The sequence below is a fragment of the Oryctolagus cuniculus genome, chromosome 1 (genome assembly GCF_964237555.1).
Source record: "Oryctolagus cuniculus chromosome 1, mOryCun1.1, whole genome shotgun sequence".
Classification (NCBI taxonomy): domain Eukaryota; kingdom Metazoa; phylum Chordata; class Mammalia; order Lagomorpha; family Leporidae; genus Oryctolagus; species Oryctolagus cuniculus.
The window spans coordinates 26,915,824-26,929,705 of record NC_091432.1 but is presented as its reverse complement, the minus strand read 5'-3'; positions in this window follow the sequence as shown (position 1 = coordinate 26,929,705).

The window sequence follows — 13,882 nt, the reverse complement described above, 5'->3', positions numbered from 1 at the left end:
ATTTTTTCTGTTAGGGAATTTAATATATAAAGGAAAAAATCTATCATGGACTAAATTATGTCTCTTAAAAAGGAAATATTGAAGCCCAAAATGCTAGTGCTTATGAATGTGACCTTATTTGATGATAAGTTACGTGTGAACATAATCAAATTAAGCAATAAGGTCATGCTAGATTAGGGTGGACTCAAATCTAATGTATTGGTGTCCTTAAAAGAAGAGACAACAGATACACAAATATTAATATAAAACACAAAGACAAACAGACACAGAGGGAAGATGGCTTATGAAGATGAAGGCAGAGATTGGAGCTGTGTTGCCACAAACCCAGGGACTACTAGAAGCTGGAAAAAGACAGGAAACAATTCCCTGGAGCAATTCAAAGGGAGGAACTGGGAAAAGAAACCCTGAGAGAATAAATATCTATTATTTTAAGCCACTTAGTCTGTAATAATTTGTTATTGCATCTCTGGGAAACCAAAACACCATTTAATACTTTGCTAATATTTCCAGATCCCAGTTAGAATACAAGTATCTTCAGTAATCCTAACAATTTATATGCTTTCTATCATTCATTCTAAGGACTGTAAATCCTGCAAAGAGTGTTCATAGCTACACAATATGTTGTATTTCAATAAATGTGTGAATACAAATGTTTATTACACAAAATTATGGCCTTTATATTGCTTTAGTTGTTATGAGGAAGCAAATATAAACCAAGCGTCATTTTTCAAAAGCATTATTAGAAGCATACACAGTACATTTGAAACATCTTAAATTTTTTTAAATCAGTTATTATGAATAGTTTGGTTTTTTGAGATGCTATATGTGGTATTCTGCCCTATTCTTGAAATCTAAACCCTGTCTGATGAGTTGAACTTTCAGTATTACTTCCAATTCATTTAACAAAGAATACCTATTGTTGTCAAGCCAATCACATTGTGTGAACGCTGTAATAGACCAGTGAAGAGGATTTCAAGGTGATTGTGTCTTGGTAATTAAAATTATTTCTTTAATGTCCAAGGGGGACAAGGCAAAAAATGTATATATAGAAATTTCAGACTATGACAAGTAGTGCTAGATGAAGCTTCCAGAGAAAGTGTTGCTATTCATAGCATCATATAGCATCTTTAAAGTAGGAAAGGTACTCTTGGAAATCTCTATTCTATCATGAAAATGTTACTATAATTTCCTAGCATTTTCACTGAAGTCTTATCTATTTGGCGCATTAGCTGAGGAGTCATCATTGATACAAAGGAACGTTTGCAATTTACAGCACCCTGTCACAAAATATTTGGTGACTGTAAAAGATTCATGTTTGGTTGAACAGTGAAATTTCTAGAATTTTGGGGGGAGTATTGTTGCTTTTTAAATTAATAACTTTGTGGCATTCATGTAATATGGATCTTTTTCCCACACCACTGTCCAGAGAAAAACTAAGGGCTCTATGTGTCCTCACATCTGCCTCTACTCACCAAGAATATGATATCATAAATAAAGGAACCATGTCTCAACCATATAGTCTGGGAAAGAGAAGTAGTAAGTTGTCTTAAAAAATGGGGATAAAGACAACAGGAATGGATGCAAGAGTAGGGTCAAGAGCATAACAAACTTCCTGAGACCTAATTGTATTTCTGCACTCATCCTTTTAACCAATTCAATGAAAACGCAAATAACTTTTAATAAATTGCAACTGGTATAATGTATTTATCCCAATAATTGGAAAATAAGATTTTTAGTATTTTCAGCATAAGGAAACAAAGGATGTTTTAGGTTATGGATATACTAATACATTTAATGAACACAAATTTTTTTAAGATTTATTTCTATTTATTTGAAATACAGAGTCACAGAGATAGAGACAGAGGGAGAGAGAGAGAGAGATAAAGAAAGAGAAATAAAGAGAGAAGTTGTCCATCTGCTGGTTCACTCTTTAAATGGCCACCACAGCCAGAGCTGTGACGATCTGAAGTCAGGAGCCAGGAGCTTCTTCCAGTTGTCCCCTGTGGGTGCAGGTGTTTAAGGACTTGGGCCATCTTCTACTGCATTCCCAGGCAATAGCAGAAAGCTGGATTGGAAGTGGAGCAGCCAGGTCTTAAACCAGTGCCCATATGGGATGCCAGCACTTCATGCTGGGGCTTTAATCTACTATGCCACAGCACCAGCCCCATATAAATTTCATAAGTACAACTTTATGAATATACTTATTATTCCTACCATACTTGCCCTCCTATCCACACTCCCACCCCTCCTCCTCTTTCGTCTCCCCTTCCCAGTCCTATTCTCCATTAACATTAATTTTCAATTAACTTTGTATACAGAAGAGCAACTCTATACTAAGTAAAGATTTCAACAATTAGCACACACACACACACACACACACACACACCAAAAACTTTTGAGAATTAATTTTACAGTTAACTCTCAAAATGCAACTCAATTATGACAGAGGTCCTGCATGTGGGGTTAGTGTGCAGTGACTCCTGTTGCTAATTTAACAATTAACACTCTTATATGATGTAAGTGACCACCTGCGACTCGACATGATTTGCCTAGGCTATGGAAGCCTTTTGAATCCACAACTCTGTCAGTATTTAGACAAGATCATAAGCAAAGTAGAAATTCCATCCTCCCTTTAGAGAAAAGTATATCTATCTTTTTTGGCCACTTCTTTCTGTTGGAATATCACTTACAGATCCTTCATGTAGAAAAATTGTTGCCACAGTGTCATGGCTTTCCATGCCTGAAATGCTCTCACGGACTTTTCAGTCAGACCAGGAATCTTTAAGGGCTGATTCTGAGGTTAGAATATTTCCTAAAGTGATTGTCATTCTGTGAGTCTGCTGTGCGGACTGTTTCTCATGTTAGAATATTTTTTCCTTTTTAATTCTATTATTAATACCAGACTCTTGATTCTTACACATTCTTTTCATCAGTGCACATAACTTTCTATAAGTAGACCGTATGCTAGACCATAAAACAAGTTGTAACAAATCAAAAATATTTGAAATCATACCATATATGATTTCTGACCACAATGAAATGAAGCTGGAAGCCAACAGTATACAAAAACTTTAGGTTATGCAAACATATGGAGAGAGGACAACATGCTGCTGAAGTAGCAATGGAGAAATTAATAGGAAAATTAAAAAAGAAACTGCTGAAATTGAATGACGGTGACAAAACAACATCAAAACTTGTGGGAAACAACAAAAGCAGTGTTAAGAGGAAAGTCACAATTAATGTTTACCTCAAAAATTGGAAATGAATCAAATAAATGACCTAATAATGTTCCTCAAGGATATAGGAAAACAAGAACAAACCAATCCCAAAATGAGTATAAGGAAAGAAACAGTTAAATTAGGGAAGAAAAAAAAAAAACAAAATTGAAATTAAAAAAGGCAACTGAAATGAAGACCTGGGTTTATGAAAAAAAATCCAAATTGAAAAAGCATTGGCCCACCTAACAAATAAAGAGAGATCACCCAAATCGGTAAAGTCAGAGATGAAAAATATAACAGATACCACAGAAATACAAAGAATTAAAAGGAATTACTATAAATATCATATGCCAATAAATTGGACAAATAGAAGAAATGGATGGATCTTTAGATATGTACAGTTTACCAAAATTGAGACATGAAGACATAGAATACCTTAATAAACAAATAATCAAGATGAAGATTGAATCAGTAATAAGAGCCACACAACAACGAAAAGCACAGAACTGCATGACTTCACTAATTAAGGCATAGATCAGAATCCATAAATCAATAAACATGATATTGCACATTAACAAACTGAAGAAAAAAATCTCATGATTATCTCAAAAGAGGCAGAGAAAGTAACTGATAAAATATAGTATCATTTCATGATCAAAACCTTAAACAAACTAGGAATGGAAGGAAAATACCTCAGCACAATCCAGGCAACAAATGAAAAACCCACAGCCAACACCTTATTGAATGTAGGAAAACTGGAAGGGAAGCATTCCAACTAAGATCTGGAACCAGACAATGATGTCCAGTTTCACCACTACTGCAATACAGTTCTGGAAGTTTTAGCCAGAGACATTATGCAAGAAAAAAATCAGAGGGATTCAAATTGGAAAGGACAGAGTCAAATTATCCCTGCTTGAAGATGGCATGATCCTCTATACAGGGGAATCGAAACATTCCACCAGGAGCTACTGGTGGAGTTTTTCAAAGTGGTAAGATGTGGAACACAGAAAATTCAACAGTGGTTATATACACAAATGCCATGACTGAGGAAGAACTTGGAAGAAAAATTTCATAATTCATACATAATTGCACAAAATTTAAACAGCTTGAGATAAATTTAACCAGGAGTGCAATAAAAATAAAAAAAATGAGAAAAATAGAAGAACACATATGAAAAATGAAAAAAAAATTTGTATTCATGGATTGGAAAAATTAATATAATCAAAATATGCATACTATACAAAACATTTTACGGACTCAATTTGATGCCAATTAAAATCTTATAGACATTCTTCTCAGATTTAGAAAAAGATCATAAATTAATATAGAAACACAAGAGATCTCAAATAGCTAGAGGAATCTTAAGCAATAAAAGTAAACCCAGAGGCATTAAAAAAACAGATTTCAGCACAAATTTCAGGGTAGTTATATTCAAAAAAGCTTGATACTGAAACCATCAATTATTGGAAGAAAACATAGGGGAAACACTGTAAGAGATTGACATATGTGTAAATTTCTTGGCTAAGACCCCAGAAGCATAGGCAATAAAAGCAAAAATGACAAAAATAATTACATCAAGCTTAGAAGCTTCTATACAGTGAAGGAAACACTCAATTAAATGAAGAGGGAAATGGCACAGTGGGAAAATATTTGCAAACTATTCATATGATAAAAGATTAATATCCAGGATATATAAAGAGCTTATGAAGCTTAACAACAACAAAACAAATAACCCGATGAAGGAATTGCAAAGAACATGACAGACATTTTTTAAAGGAAAAAAATGGCCAATACATACATGAAAAAATCCTCAAGATCACTAGCCATCAGGGAAATGAAAATAAAAAGCACAGTGAGGTTTCATTTAATCTGATTTAGAATGACTATCATTCAAATATACAAAATTACAAATGTTTGTGATTATGTGGAGAAAACGGTACAAAAGACACTTGGTTGGAATGTAATCTAGTACAATCATTATGAAAAACAGATTGGAGATTCCTAAAAAATCTGAAAATTGATCTACCATATGACCCTACTATCCGACTCCCTGTAGCTGTCCCAAATCAAATGAAATCAGTGTATGAAAGAATTATTTGTACCCCCATGTTTATTGAAGCTCAATTCACAATAGCTGAATATGGCATCAACCCAGATGTCCATTAACTCAAGAATGGATAAATGAAAAGTGGTATATACATATGATGGAAAACTATTCAGCCATTAAAAATAATTAAATTCTGCTTTTTTTTTTTCAGTAAAATGGATGCAACACTAAACTCTTATTCTCAGTGAAATAATCCAGACTCAAAAAGATAAACATTGTATATTTTTTGATTTGTAACTAATATAGAGTACCAAATAGTGTCAGATACATGAATGAAACTGATATTTTGAAATTTCATTATTGTTTATAGCCTTGTCTATATATTTGAACAGTTGTCTTTCTGCTTTTAAAAAAATTGAGTATGTGAAAGAATAATTTCATTCCCTCTCACATTGTGTGAAATTTTCCCAGAGGCAGATTACATAAGTCTATATATAGGAAAACCTAAACATTCTACCAAGAGACCACTGGAAAAAAAAATCAATGAATTCAGTAAGTTTAGTCAGATGAAAAATTAACATGCAAAAGTGAGTATTTTTTATATATGTCAGGAAAGACTTTATTTAGAGAGAATTTATAAGAATAATCACAAAAGTAAACCCTAAAAGTAAAAACAAAATGCATAGAATAATATGAATCAATGATGTGAAAATCTGGTTTATTTATTTCCTTTTTTAATTAAGATAAGGAAAACAAATATCATTTATTTTAAAGGAAGAATTCTAAGGAGATTATCATACTTTCCTCTTCCTTCCTTTCTTCTTCATGCAGTCTCCTTCATTCCTTTCTTTCTTTTCCTTTAATTTTTTACAGACAGACTTTCAGTCAACTCTATAATCACAGGATTAATTCAACACTAACCATAATATTCAACAGGTAAAAATAAAAAGATCACAGTTGTACAGGAGTATAAACAAAGGATAAAAAATCATGTCACAAGAAGTCCTTTTCATTCCAATTTTGTTTTTTGGATTCTGTATTAACTGTAAAGAAAGCATAATTGCCTCTTGGACTTGGCTTATTTTGCTAAGAATAATGGTTTACAGTCATATTCTTCTTTTTTATTCCACAGTATTCCACATTCTACATATGACACATTTTCTTAAACCAGTTATCAGTTGATAGTTATCTGGGTTAATTCCACTTCTTAGCTCTTATGAACTAAGTTGAAATAACCATGGGGTATATATAATACCTCCATATGATGATTTTATTTTCTTGAGTAAATCCCCTGGAGTGTAATGGCTGTGTTACATGGTAGATCTATTTTCAAATTTCTGACAAATCTCCAAATTGTCTTTCATAATTGTTGTACTAGTTCACATTCTAACAGTGCTTCAAGGTACCTTTCTCCCACATTCTCACCAGCATTGATTACTTTGTTTTGTTTTAATTTTTGATAATAGACATTCTAACTGGTATGAAGTGAAAGTACATTGTGGATTTTATTTGCTTTTTTCTGATGATTAGTGATCCTGAGCATTTATTCAAGTGTCTGTTTGGCCATTTGAATTTAATCCTTTTCTAAAATGTCTCTTCATGTCCTTTGCCCATTTCTTCACTTGGTTATTTGTTTTACTGTTGTTGAGTTTCTTGAGCTCTTTATAGATTTTGGATATTAATCCTTTACTAGCTGCATAGTATGGGAATATTTCTCCCATTCCCCTTTCACTTTTTTAAAAAGATTTTATTTATTTGAAAGACAGAGTTGCAGAGAGAGGTAAAGTAGAGACAGAGAAAGAGGTCTTCCTTTGGCTAGTATACTCCCTAGAGGGTTGCAATAGCCAGAGCTGCTCCCATCGGAAGCAAAGAGCCACAAGCTTCTTCTAAGTTTTCCACATGGATGCAGGGCCCCACAGACTTGGATCATCTTCTACTGATATCCCAGGCCACAGCAGAGAGCTGTATCAGAAGAGGAGGAGCCAGGACTAGAACTGGTGCCCATATGGGATGCCAGCGCTTCAGGCCAAGGCTTTAACCTGCTGCGCCACAGCACTGCCCCCCCACTTTCACTTTTTAGAGTGTTTCCTTTGCAGTGCAGATGCTTCTTTGTTTAATGATAAACCATTGTTCTATGCTTTATTTTATTGCCTATGCTTCTTGGGTATTTTCCAGGAAATCTTTGCCTTTTCCAATTTCTTGCAGAGTTTTCCCAATGTTTTCCTCTAGTAATTTGATGATATCAGATTGTAGACTCAAAGATATAAAGTGGTCTTTTTTCATACTTGTTCAAGCGGAGATCCAATTTTCCCAATACTATTTGTTGAAGAGTTGCCCATTCTCCAGCATTGATTTTAACTCATTTGTCAAAAATAGCTGGTTTCAGGTGCATGTATTATTTTCTATGTTTTCAAATCTATTCCATTGGTTGACATGGTTGTCTATTTCCATGTCAGTACCAGGATGTTTTGATTATAACTTCCCTGGCAGTGCTTGAGGGTAGGGCAGGACTCCAGGGTGACACCAAAATAGGATAGGGTAGATCTCCTCTATTTTCTATCTACTGGCACATTCCACAGATTGGGTAGATATGTCCACACAGGATTTCTGTGGTCCTCAGTTTGAGTATGGATCCTCTGTATTGACCCACTCTAGACAAGACAGTTATTGTCCAGAGACCCAGCTATACCCAATGCCCTATTGCACACCGAATTCCCACAGGTATATGGTGTGAGTCTCCTACAGTCACAGAGAGAAGGGAATCCACTCTCAGCACCTTGAGCCTTCCCCATCCAAGCTGAAGTATTCCCAGAGCTAGCTTCCTGTCAGTGCTCCACCTTAGCACTTTGAGTACAAGAACCCATCATAGAGGGAGAGGAGGGGAGCACCTCACAGGCCTAAATCAGTGCCCTGCCTCCCACCAACCCTCCAGTCAGATTCAAAATCAGTGGGAATATATATAACCCTCCAATAAAATCCCCTAATCATCCATGTGTGAGTCACAGTAGCTTCCTCTCAACTTAAGATTGCACTTAATCATTCTAATCACTGGTCACCCTTGTGGGGATTGGGAATAAAGACTTGTGCCCTCCCTTCACAAGGCTAGGCGGGCATCCTGCTTCTTACTAGCACTCCAACTTGACTCAAAGTCTCTGGTCCAAAAGGTTCTCAATCAGGTGATATCATCAGTGACACTGGCTGCTACAGACTCCTCTTCCCTTGCTCAAAGAAGACAGTGTCCCTTCTATAATGAAAAATTATAACACATAAGTGAAACAGATTGAAGGAGAAACATTAAAAATGGAAAGACCTCTCATTGAAGCAATCAACAGAGTGAGGAGACAAATGGCAAAACTGGAGAAAATATTTGCGAGCTATCCATCTGTAAGGGATTAATAGCCCAAAATAGAAAACTCTCAAAAAAGCTCAGTGACAAGAAACCTAATAATCCAGTTAAGAAATGTGAAAGAGATCTGAATGGACATTAATCAAAAGAAGAAAAATATGTGATAGAAATATATATTCAATGCCATAGCTATCAAGGAAACACCAATGAAGTATCATTTCACTGAAGTTAGAATGGCTATTAACAAAATGATTTCAAATATAGTGGTGGGCATTTGCCACAACAGTTAATAAGCTTTTTATACCCATAACACATATTGGAGTGTCTGGGTTCTAATTGTGGCTCCTATATCAACTCCAGTAGACAACAGCTCAAGTACTTGGATCTCCACCATCCACATGTGAGACCTAGATTGAGCTCCAGGTTTCTAGTTTTGGATTGTTCCTTCTGTGAATGTTTTTCCCATTTGGGAATAAATCAGTGGATTGAAGATCTCTTTCTCTCTCTGTCTCTCCCTGTCTCTCTGCTTTTCAAATAAATAACAATAAATGAATTAAAGAAATAGGCAATGCTGGCAAGGATATCATGAAAAAAATACTGAGGCCCACATTGTGGCACAGTGGATTAACCTGCCTCTTGTGAGACAGGCATCCCATATGGGAGCACCAATTTGAGTTCCAGCTACTCCACTTCTGATCCAGATCCCTGTTAATGTACCTGGGAAAGCAATGGAAAGTGGCCCAAGTACAAGACTCAGCTGGAGTTCCTGACTCCTGGCTTTGGCCTGGCCAGTCTTAGCTGTTGTGGACATTTGGGGAATGAATCAGTAGATAAAAGATCTCTTTCTCTTCTGTCTATCCCTCCCTCTCTCTCTGTCACTCTGCCTCTCAAGTATATATTAAATAGAAGAAACAAAAACAAATCCTACATACTATTTGTGGAAATCCAAATTAGCACAACTTTAACAGAAACTAACGTGAAGTTTCATCAGTAAATTAAAACTAGACCCCAGATCTATCATATGACACAGATATCCCACTTCTGGGTATATATCTAAAGGAAATGATGCCATAAACAAGAGTGTCAATTTGTTAAGTCAACAACAGGAGTCACTGTGCACTTACTCCACATGTAGGATCTTTGTCCTTAGTGTGCTGTACATTGAGATATAATTCTATAACTAGTACTCAAACAGTATTTTTCACTTTATGTTTCTGTGTGGGTGCAAACTGTTGAAATCTTTACTTAATGTATGATAAACTGATCTTCTGTATATAAAGAGAATCGAAAATGAATTTTGATGTGAATGGAAGGGCAGAGGGAGTGGGAAAGGGGAGGGTTGCAGGTGGGAGGGGTTTTGGGGGGGGAAGCCATTGTAATCCATAAGCTGTACTTTGGAAATTTATATGCTCTAAATAAAAGTTAAAAAAAAAATAAAGCTCTTAAAAGATAGTCCTATAAAAAATAAAGGAAATGAAATCAGCATATGAGATACCTAAATTTCCATTATCATTGCAACAATATCCACAATCACCAAGTTAGGGAATTCATCAAGGTGCTCTCCCATGGCTGAATGGAAAGAGAAAATGTGATACACACACACACACACACACACACACACACACTTATATACATACAATGGAATATTACTCAGCCATAAAATAGAATGAAATCCTGATGCTTGCTACATGATAGATCTGGAGATAATTATGACACAAACTACATGTTCTTTCGCATGTGTACTAATTTAAAAAAAGTTGTCAGTTGCCCCAAATGGTAGAGTTAGAAACATAACAGGGGACTCCAATTCAATCCCATCAAGGTGGCACATACCAAAGCCATCTCACCAGTCCAAGTGATCAATTTCAGTTCACAATTGATCATAATGAAAGGACTAAGAGTCAAAGGAAGCACATAAACAAGTCTAGTACCTGCTAATACTAACTGATAGAATAAATAAAGGGGAGAGTGATCCAACATGGGAAGTGAGATACTCAGCAGACTCATAGAATGGCAGATGTCCTAAACAGCACTCTGGCCTCAGAATCAGCCCTAAAGGCATTCCGATCTGGCTGAAAAGCCCATGCGAGTATTTCAGGCATGGAAAGCCAAGACACTCTGGCAAAAAAAAAAAAAAAAAAAAAAAAAAAAAACAAAAACAAAAACAAAACAAAACAAAAAAAACCCTAAATGAAAGATCTCTGTGAGTGAGATCCCAGTGGAAAGAACAGGTCTTCAAAGAAGGAAGTACCTTTCTCTGAAGGGAGGGGAGAACCTCCACTTTGACTATGACCTTGTCTAAACAAGATAAGAGTCGGAGAACTCAAAAGGCTTCCATAGCCTTGGAAACTCATGACTGAAGCATAGGGAGATTACTGATGCCATAAACAGGAGTGTCAATTTGTAAAGTCAACAACAGGAGTCAGTGTGCACTTACTCCTCATGTAGGATCTCTGTCCTTAATGTGCTGTACATTGAGATTTAATGCTATAACGAGTACTCAAACAATATATTTCACTTTGTGTTTCTATGGGGGTGCAAACTGTTGAAATCTTTACTTAATGTATACTAAACTGATCTTCTGTAAAAAAAAAAAAAAAGAAATTATCAATTCCCAACTTGACTCTCACTGGGATTAAACATGACAATAGGTCTGATCTGATTTCATCATCATTTAAAAAATCATATATTATTTTTCACTTTATGCTTCTGTGTGGGAGAAAACTGTTGAAATCTTTACTTAATGTATGCTAAACTGATCTTCTGTATATAAAGAGAATCGAAAAAGAATCTTGATGTGAATGGAAGAAGAGAGGGATTGGGAAAGGGGAGGGTTGTGGGTGGGAGGGACGTTATGGTGGGGGAAGCCATTGTAATCTATAAGCCATACTTTGGAAATTTATATTCATTAAATAAAAGTTAAAAAAAAAAAGTTGTCAGGGCCAGTGCTGTGGCATAGCAGGTAAAGCTGTCACCTGGGTACCAGCCAATTCAAGTCCCTTCTGCTCCATTTCTGATCTAACTCCCTGCCAATGTGCCTGGGGAAGCAATGGAAATGGCCCTATGCTTGGGCCACTGTACTCACATGGGGGCCCCAGAAGAAACTTCTGGCTCCTGGCTTTTGATTGGCCCAGCTTTGGCTGTTGTGTCCATTTGGGGAAGATTTCTCTCTCTCTGCTGGAAGATCTTTCTCTTTCTCTCTGCCTCTGCCTCTCTTCTTCTTGTGGAAATCCAAATTATCCAAAAAATCTCTGTAATTTTGACTTTCAAATTAATAAATAAATATTTTAAAAAAATCTTTTCCATCTAAGTTGAAAAGAGTGATTATTAGAGGTGGGAAAAGGATTAGGAAAAGAGGAATGTAGGAGGTTGGGTAATAGTTATAAAATACGGTTGGGTGAAGGTAATTGCATGACTATATAGTTCATGATAACGTATTGTACTAAGGATAAAGAACTGGGAATGGAAGAGCTGATAGGCTCAAAGACATAGGAAAAATAAGGAAATAGAAAGTCTAAGTGATAGCTATGATCAATTTATAATATGGATGTGATGTAATATTAGACTGCATCCCATGAAAATATGCAAATATTGTAAGTTGCACCCCAATGTTTTTACTAGATAAGTAATAAAATAAGCCCTAAATCTTAAAGTGTATATATATATATATATATATATATATATATATTTCTTTGCAAAGGTACAGAACCATAACCAAAATCCATGAGTCTCAGCAGAATGGTGGCTGAAGTCTTCATCAGGCAACAGCATGGTAAAATTATAGATTGAAAGGGCCTGAACTAAAATCTGCTAGGATATGTACCCTGAAAATAGTCTGGATGAAAGGGTCTAGTAGGCTTCCTCATATAATTCAGTTTGGAATAAAGACACTTTTATTTTTAATGCTATTCCAATTTGATACTGTTTGACTCTGGACTCCAAAACTAAAGGGTTTTGTAAGCTGATGTGGCCAAAACAAAATAATGTTGACTGTCATTGAAATAAGTTTTTCTGAAAAGATTTTGACACACAATACTAAAGCAACTATTCCCAGTGTTAACATTTGTTAACATTAGAGTAGATCTTAAAGATTTTTCAGGCTTTTCTGGGCAGACCTGATTATTCCTCCTCAGCCTTTTGGCACTAGGAACATTGGTCTTGTTCTGCCTCAGTTTCCTGTCACAGAAATTGATCTGATGCATGAGACTGGTTGTAAGGTGCTGGAGTAAGGTGCTTGAAGGTTTCTGACTGGAGTATGGTGTGGGTGATACTGTATCTGGGGTGGGGGGAGCGGAATCTGCCTGCACTGCAGGAGGTTGAGAGGGCATGGCACACCACGCCTCCCAGGAAGGACCCCACAACCTGACTGCTGGCAGATAACAGGAGTCCCCAGACACTTCTTCCCCACCCACTGCTCCCTGCTAAAGGGCTCTGTAATTGCCAATCAGGAAAACAGCTCCTGGGTGTGGCCCAGGCCCATTAGGACCACCTGGATAGCTATCCTAGCTATATGAACTTCAAGCTGATTGGAGAAGCATAGCAGCTCCAATATTGGTTCTATCCTATAGAATTAGTGTTGCCCTGAATTAGTTATGACCCCTCTGCCTGCCTTTTTCCCCCTCTGTCTTCCTTTTAAAGGGTGTGCTTGCTCATGAATAAAGTGGACATGTTCACCAAAACTTGGTCTCCCGAGCCTCTTGCCGAAGAACACCATCAACCTACCACCCCGGCACCTCGTGCGTGAGCATGAGTCAAGCCCGCAGGGTGGCTCCCAGGGTTGTCTCTAGGCTCCCAGATAATATTGAGACTGTAGCTTCCTTATAGTGGTTTGGACAACAACCTGTACTCCTCACTCTCTCCTTGCCGTTTGCTACCACTACTCACTCAATATCAAATATAGGAAGGGAGGGATGCATCTGGCTATAGCTGGCTAGACTGGATTCCCCACCAAAGCTAGCAGGAGGTAGATGCCAAGCTTATATTATGCTTATGTAAAGGGCTGATATTTTTTACTGCAGGATAAATTAGACATGGTTACAGGGCAGACTCCTTCCCATATTCTCCCTTCAGGGCTATGGACATCAAAATCCATTCCATCCCTGTAGACCCCAGAGCTCAGGGGTTGTTTTTAAGTTTTATTTTATTTATTTGAAAGGTATAGTTCTAGGGAGAGGGAGAGAGCCAGACAGACACACACACACAGACACACACACACACACACACACAGAGAGAGAGAGAGAGAGAGAGAGAGAGAAACAGAGACACAGAGAG